This window comes from Haliotis asinina, chromosome 6 (genome assembly GCF_037392515.1).
Source record: "Haliotis asinina isolate JCU_RB_2024 chromosome 6, JCU_Hal_asi_v2, whole genome shotgun sequence".
NCBI classification, from domain to species: Eukaryota; Metazoa; Mollusca; class Gastropoda; order Lepetellida; family Haliotidae; genus Haliotis; species Haliotis asinina.
Window position 1 is genome coordinate 502,275 of NC_090285.1, and position 7,364 is coordinate 509,638.

A 7,364-nucleotide genomic window follows, 5' to 3' on the forward strand; every position below is an offset into this window, starting at 1 on the left:
TCAAAGAGAATCCAGTCCATTCACATTGGAACATCAACATCACCCAGTCGCAAACTAATCTGTGGGGTTCCCCAGGGATCAGTTCTTGGACCCATTCTTTTCTGCCTGTATACTCAATCGCTTGGGAAACGTGTCTGCTTATCACGTGCCTCATCATTTCTATGCGGACGACAGCCAACTGTTTGACAGTTTCAAGTCCTCAGAACATAGTCAGCTACAGTGTCCAACCTCGAAGCATGCCTCGCCGGCACAAGATCCTTGATGTCTGCTAACAAGCTTAAACATAATGATGAAGAAACAGAAACAATGGTCATCTCCACAGTCTCAAGACAAAAGAAATTTGTCATCACAGATATTTTCACTGGGCAATCCTCGATTCCTTTTTCTCCTCTTGTGAAAAACTTTGGCGTTCTTTTGGATTCAAACCTCAGTATGGACAAGCAGATAAATCATCTAGTGAAGACCTGCCACTACCATCTGAAGAACAGTTCTGACAAAAGACGCCACTGCCCTCCTAGTGCAGACATTGATTTTATCCCGCCTGGATTACTGCGACAGCTTACTGTTTGGCATCTCCTCGTCTCAACTCCATCGTCTTCAGAAAATCCAGAACAAAACTGCACGCATTATCACTCTCACCAGTCCACGTCGCCACATCTCTCCCGTTCTGAACTCTCTACATTGGCTCCGTATTCGTGAAAGGATTGATTGAAAGATTCTCTGCCTCAACCATCAGTCTTTCTATAACTCAGGACCTTCCTACCTTCAGGACCTCCTGACATATTACTCTCCAGAAAGAACTCTGCTCTCATCACAACAACTGTTACTTGCTGTCCCAAGCTATACTCTAAAATCATTTGGCTCAAGAGCTTTTTCATATGCAGTAGCGCCTTTGAGGAACCCGCTCCCAGTTGAGTTAAGATCATCTCCTTCCCTACGAACATTCAAATCACGACTGTACTTGGGATGCAAGTGAGACATTTCAAAGGCGAGGTCCGCATATTTATCATGCTTTTCCTGAATCTTGCCAACCACGTTGGTGTCAAAAGGGACAGACAATTCTATGATATAAATAATTTCATTGGTTTTATCAAAAAGGACAAGATCAGGTTTGTTGGTTGGAATTCGTCTCAGACTGTATATTGGCCTATTCCAGAGACGTTTGTAGCTGGCACTTTCCAGGACGCCCTGGACATGTTCAGGGTCGTACCATGGATGGACCTCGGGGTCAAAGTCACAGGCATGGCGGAGACGATAATAAAAGCAGCGAGCCATGCCATCATGTCTTTTAAGATATGCTGTTAGTGCCAAGGAAGGGCATCCACTGACAAGGTGTTGGACAGTCTCTGTAAATTCATTGCAAAGACGACATTTCATATTGATATTTTCTTTAAAAATCACATTCTGGCGATTGCGAGTGGGAAGTGACTGGTCCTGAGCAGCAAAAAGGAAGCCCTCAGTTTCACATTTAAGACCAGCCGACTTCATCCAGGCGAAGGAGTCGGTTGGATTGCTGTTCTGTTCCACACACAGCATGTACACTCGATGGAATGGTTTCTCAGACAGCTTCTCCACAAAGGACCGACTTTGGACAGATTTGGTGAATGACTTCACTTGGTTTACTCCCATCACTGTACCGTCCAGCAGTACATCGCCATCAACAAAATCAACTTCAAATTTCAGATTGTGTCCAACAACCCTGGCACGATTAAAATAGCTGTGGAATTCCTTGCTTTCATCGTGAGTCTTGACGTGCGTCACCAGAGGATCATCCGATAAATAAATATGTGCAAAAGTACACAATAAAATTCTGTCATGAAGAGCTTCCACATCAATCAAACCCCGACCTCCAGAAATGATTGGCATATATAAACGATTAAGAGAGGAACGAGGGTGGTGTGCTCTGTTATCAGACATGATCCTTCTGGTCAGGCAGTCAAGACCCTGGATGTCTTGTTTTGTCCAATCAACTACTTCAAAGGAGTAGGAGAGGACTGGCACAGCAAAAGTATCGGTGGCTTTGACCTTGTTTCGAGCATTTAGCTCGGAGCTCCGGATTTTCTTTAAACGAGATCTATACTCGGCCCGAAGTTTATCTTGAATCTGGGCATTCTGGAGCTTGTCCCGAACTTGCATTCCAAGATAGGTGTAGGCCTGATCTTCCACAAGATGCTCAAAAACTCCTCCCCCTTGTAACCTGACCGATCCATCATTAGTATTTTACAGATTAGAATGAAAATGCAGCAGAGAGGGTTCGGGTGATCCTGGCACAGTCAGGCTGGTCAAGCTCATCATCAGCTCAGGGCCCTCGCCCCCTCTACACGCAGCCCAGACAGCGAATGGGACTTCTCCCAGGAAACACTGCCTAGTCGAACCCACCAAGAAGTTTCCGGAGAATATGGAGGCTCCCCAACACTGCAGCCTTCTGCATTACCCAGATTGTCAGAAGGGCTGTGCTCCCGGTGGAGAACCCGGGCACTCTCCTGATCTGCGCCAAGAGATCAGGAGGTACCAAACCAAGGGCACCGAGAACAATGGAGAGCCTGACGACAGTGTACTTGGGATGCAAGCGAGACATTTCAAAGGCGAGGTCCGCATATTTATCATGCTTTTCCTGAATCTTGCCAATCACATTGCTGTCAAAAGGGACAGAAAATCCAATGATATAAATAATTTCATTGGTTTTATCAAAAAGGACAAGATCAGGTTTGTTGGCTGGAATTCGTCTCAGGCTGTATATTGGCCTATTCCAGAGAAGTTTAAAAGCATCATTTTCCAGGACGCCCTGGACATGTTCAGGGTCATACCATGGATGGACCTCGGAGTCAAAGCCACAGGCATGGCGGAGACGATAATAAAAGCAGCGAGCCATGCCATCATGTCTTTTAAGATATGCTTTTGTGCCAAGGAAGGGCACCCACTGACAAGGTGTTGGACAGTCTCTGTAAATTCATTGCAAAGACGACATTTCATATTGATATTTTCTTTAAGAATCACATTCTGGCGATTGCGAGTGGGAAGTGACTGGTCCTGAGCAGCAAAAAGGAAGCCCTCAGTTTCACATTTGAGACCAGCCGACTTCATCCAGGCGAAGGAGTCGGTTGGATTGCTGTTCTGTTCCACACACTGCATATACACACGATGCAATGGCTTCTCCGACAGCTGCTCCACAAAGGACCGACTCTGGGCAGACTTGGTGAAAGACTTCACCTGGTTTACTCCCATCACTGTACCGTCCAGCAGTACATTGCCATCAACAAAATCAACTTCAAATTTCAAATTGTGTCCAACAACCTTGGCACGCTTAAAGTAGCTGTGGAATTCCTTGCTTTCATCATGAATCTTGACGTGCGTCACCAGAGGATCATCTGACAAATAAATATGTGCAAAAGTACACAATAAAATTCTGTCATGAAGAGCTTCCACATTAATCAAACCCCGACCTCCTGAATTGATTGGCATATATAAACGATTAAGAGAGGAACGAGGGTGGTGTGCTCTGTTATCAGACATGATCCTTCTGGTCAGGCGGTCAAGACCCTGGATGTCTTGTTTTGTCCAATCAACTACTCCAAAGGAATAGGAGAGGACTGGCACAGCAAAAGTATTGGTGGCTTTGACCTTGTTTCGAGCATTTAGCTCTGAACTCCAGATTTTCTTTAAACAAGATTTATACTCGGCCCGAAGTTTATCTTGAATCTGGGCATTCTGGAGCTTGTCTCGAACTTGCATTCCAAGATAGGTGTAGGCCTGATCTTCCACAAGATGCTCAATAACTCCTCCCCCTTGTAACTTGACCGATCCATCATTAGTTACCTTGCCACGTTTCAGATGAAGAGTATTACATTTGTCGAGTCCAAATGTCATGCCAATATCATTAGAGAAGGACTCGACAAGGAGAACCTGTTCTTTCAAATTGGTCTCTCCTTTGGCAAGGAGCTCGATGTCATCCATATAGAGGAGATGAGTAAGAGGTGTTGGGGATCTGTGCTGAGGAGGTCCGGGATGGTACCCTTCCTCCCCGTTGAGCAGGAAACTCAAAGGATTTAAAGACAGACAAAAAACCAATGGACTGAAGGAGTCCCCCTGGAAAATTCCCCTTCTGATTGGAATAGATTCCGAAGTCTGCACCTCTCCTTGCGAGTACATCTCAAGTTGAGTCGACCAGCAACTCATTAAAGACTTGAGTAAATGAAGTAGTCGCTCAGGGAGGTCAATACACTGAAGAGACTTCAGAATCCATTCGTGAGGGACAGAGTCGTATGCCTTTTTGTAGTCTATCCAGCACATGGAGAGGTTGCGGTGGTATGTCTTAGCCTCTTCCAAAATCATTTTCTGTACAAGAAGTTGATCCTTGCACCCCCAACATCCCTTTCTCGCCCCCTTCTGCTCCCTGTAAATGATCTCATTGGAAGAGCAGTAAGATGACACGAGGTTTGTCAAACACCCTGTGAATAATTTATATTGAGTATTTAGACATGTGATAGGGCAGAAGTTTTGGGGATCAGTCAAGTCTCCTTTTTTGGGAAGGAGTATTGTGCGACCTTTGCAGAACCATGGAGGAACATCACCTGTATCCACAAGAGAATTGAAACAGTGAAGGAGTGGTGCTTGGACACAGGGAAACAGTTTCCAGTACCGGTTTCGAATGCCATCAGGCCCTGGAGCTGTATTAGATTTGGACTTTTTAATGACACTTTTAAGGCAATCTGGTGAGATGTAACACACAAACGACCTAGTTGCTTTCTCATGCATTGCATGGTCATAATCACTGACCCATGGTGCCTCCAGGTTACAGTTGCCGGGTACAGACCACAACTGTTTCCAGAACCTTTCACTGGCAGCCATGGGAGGCCGTTTATCATGCTCATCATCACCACTTGTTTTAAGTTGCCTATAGAATTGCTTTTCATTATTTTTTAAAAGTTTATTTTGTTTGATAAATTTGTTTCTCTTTTCCCATTTTTTCTTTCTTTCAGTCCAAACTTTTATTTTTGCCTTAAGGGAATCGACAATTTGGAGAAGTACATTTTCTTTTGTTGTTTTGTACTGTAATTTTAATCTTTTCCAGATTGCCTTTTGTCGTTTAGACATGGGATTCCCTGATGATCTTAATTTCAGGCACAGTTCTATCCAGGAAATATATTTTCTAGTTTCTGTTAATTTTACTTGAAACCGGTTTTTTCTTGGTTTATTTTTAGTAGTATTAGGAGACTTTTCTTTGGAAACTGTGTGAAGTTCTTCCAAGGTTCGAGCGGCAGCATAGACACAACAATTTACTTCATGTAATGAACAGTCCGCAGGAAGTTTTAAAGAGATAATTTCATTAAGTAAATCAATTTCATTTTTGGGAAAAGACATGTTTGGTTGTTTAATTGGCCTCCGTTTCTCTAAAGGTAAATCACAAATTTCCTCATAAATAGAAGTAAACAAAATATAAACAGGGTTTTCGGTAAGGTCTGCAACTGAAGAAGAGGAAGATTGAGGGTCCAAAATTTCGGGGCCAATTGGCTCTTTCTCGGAAGAGTTTCCACCAGGAAGGTTGACGCGGACGTCCATAAGAAGTTTTGGGTCTGCTGCCACTTGAGTATTTTGCTCTTGCAAAGGTTCCTGACGGGCCCCAGTTGTGGGTTGAACTGGCTGATGTTTTAGCCTCCGGAGTTGATCTCGGAGATTTTTGCTCCGTCAGGTAAGCATACATGGGCATGGCATTGTCCCAATGCAGCTCAAGCGATTTGCCATTTATGCGTGGATTGTCAGGCCATCCAGTCGCCATCGCACACTCAAGTAGTGTGGATTTTAGATGTTGTGACCAAGATATTCTTGGTCGGGTTCTGTGCCTTCCCCTGGGGCAAGTCCCATCTCCAGTGTGGTTGGTGTCACTACCGGAGGAAGGCTGACTGGGCTGCGGAGTTGCAAGATGTTTTTCTCCTTGTTTGTCTGTAACCCAGTAAAAACCAGCTTCGGGGGGTCAGCCCTAACTGGGTGATGTACGTTCAGTTCAGGGAATAAAATTCCCCTATCTAGGCCCACCACGGAGAGGCGCTATTATTATTATTATTATTGTTATCCTGACATCACATCATAGTGTGCACGATCCAGATGCAACAGATCCAAAAACCAACAGCAGGAATACAGGGTACAGGGGTGGGTACAGAAGGAGCGTGGGTGGGGTGGGGCGCATAATAAGCTCGACAAAATAACACCAATCTGTGAGGTAGTAAAACTGGTGAAAGTGAATCTGAAATTTCCTGACTCCAGTCCGGAACAGTTTTTATACACCCCCTTGCAGCTGATATCATATAGTGCACGTGCTTCACCCATACGAAATTCCACAGGGAAATTCAAAGTAAAAGGACTACATTTTGTTATGTAACCTTTGCGTTTTGGAGATACACCTTATGAACCTTTTTTCCAGAGCTGGTCTGTGTTCATTATATTCTGGGTTGAAATGAATGTTTGATCATGAATCGATTTAAAGTTTCATCGGTATCGGTTTGACCCAGACAGACAATACGTTCAACTCGTTGTTAGTGTTGCTAGTCGTTATGTGGTTCTGGCGCAGTTCTTACTACGTAAACACCGTGTGCAGTATGGTGGGTGTAGGGTATAAATACAAGCCTTTTAACACGTTCGTACGAGGGGTTGTCAATAAGTTTTGAGCATTGAGCATTTTTCATACCCAGGTGTCACAGCCTGTGGTACGACATTGAACCTTGGGGTGTAGCTGATCTGATATATTAGTTTTGGTATCCTACTCTCAGAAGTTATTTAACAGCTCACATTGACAGAAAGAGACCCCCCTCACGGCAGTCAAACTGAATAAAAGTGAATATAGAGCAGTAATTAAGTTTTTAGTTCTTGAAGGAAACTCGGCGAAGAACATTGAAGAAAGGCTTTCAGCAGTTTATGGGAAGTCTTCCCCTTCATCTGCTACCATCAAACGATGGGTCAATGAATTTAAGCATGGTAGAGAGAGTCTTGAAGATGACCCCCGTCCAGGTCGCACAACAACAAGCACTAGTCGGGAAAACATTGACAGAGTGCACAGACTTGTGCTGGAAAATCGTCGAATCACACTTCACGAGTTAGAGGAGACCACAGGCATTTCACACGGATCCATCGAGACAATTCTTCATGAACATCTCATCACGTCTAAGGTGTGTGTAAGATGGGTGCCAAGAATGCTTACAGATGAAATGAAGCAAACAAGATTCACCATAAGTAACTCCATACAGCAAGAATCCAGAAGATTTTCACTTTAGGCTAGTAACCTGTGATGAAACCTGGATCCACCACTATGATCCTGAGAGCAAATAAGAATCCATGGAATGGAAACATGTCACTTCTCCCATCACCAAAAA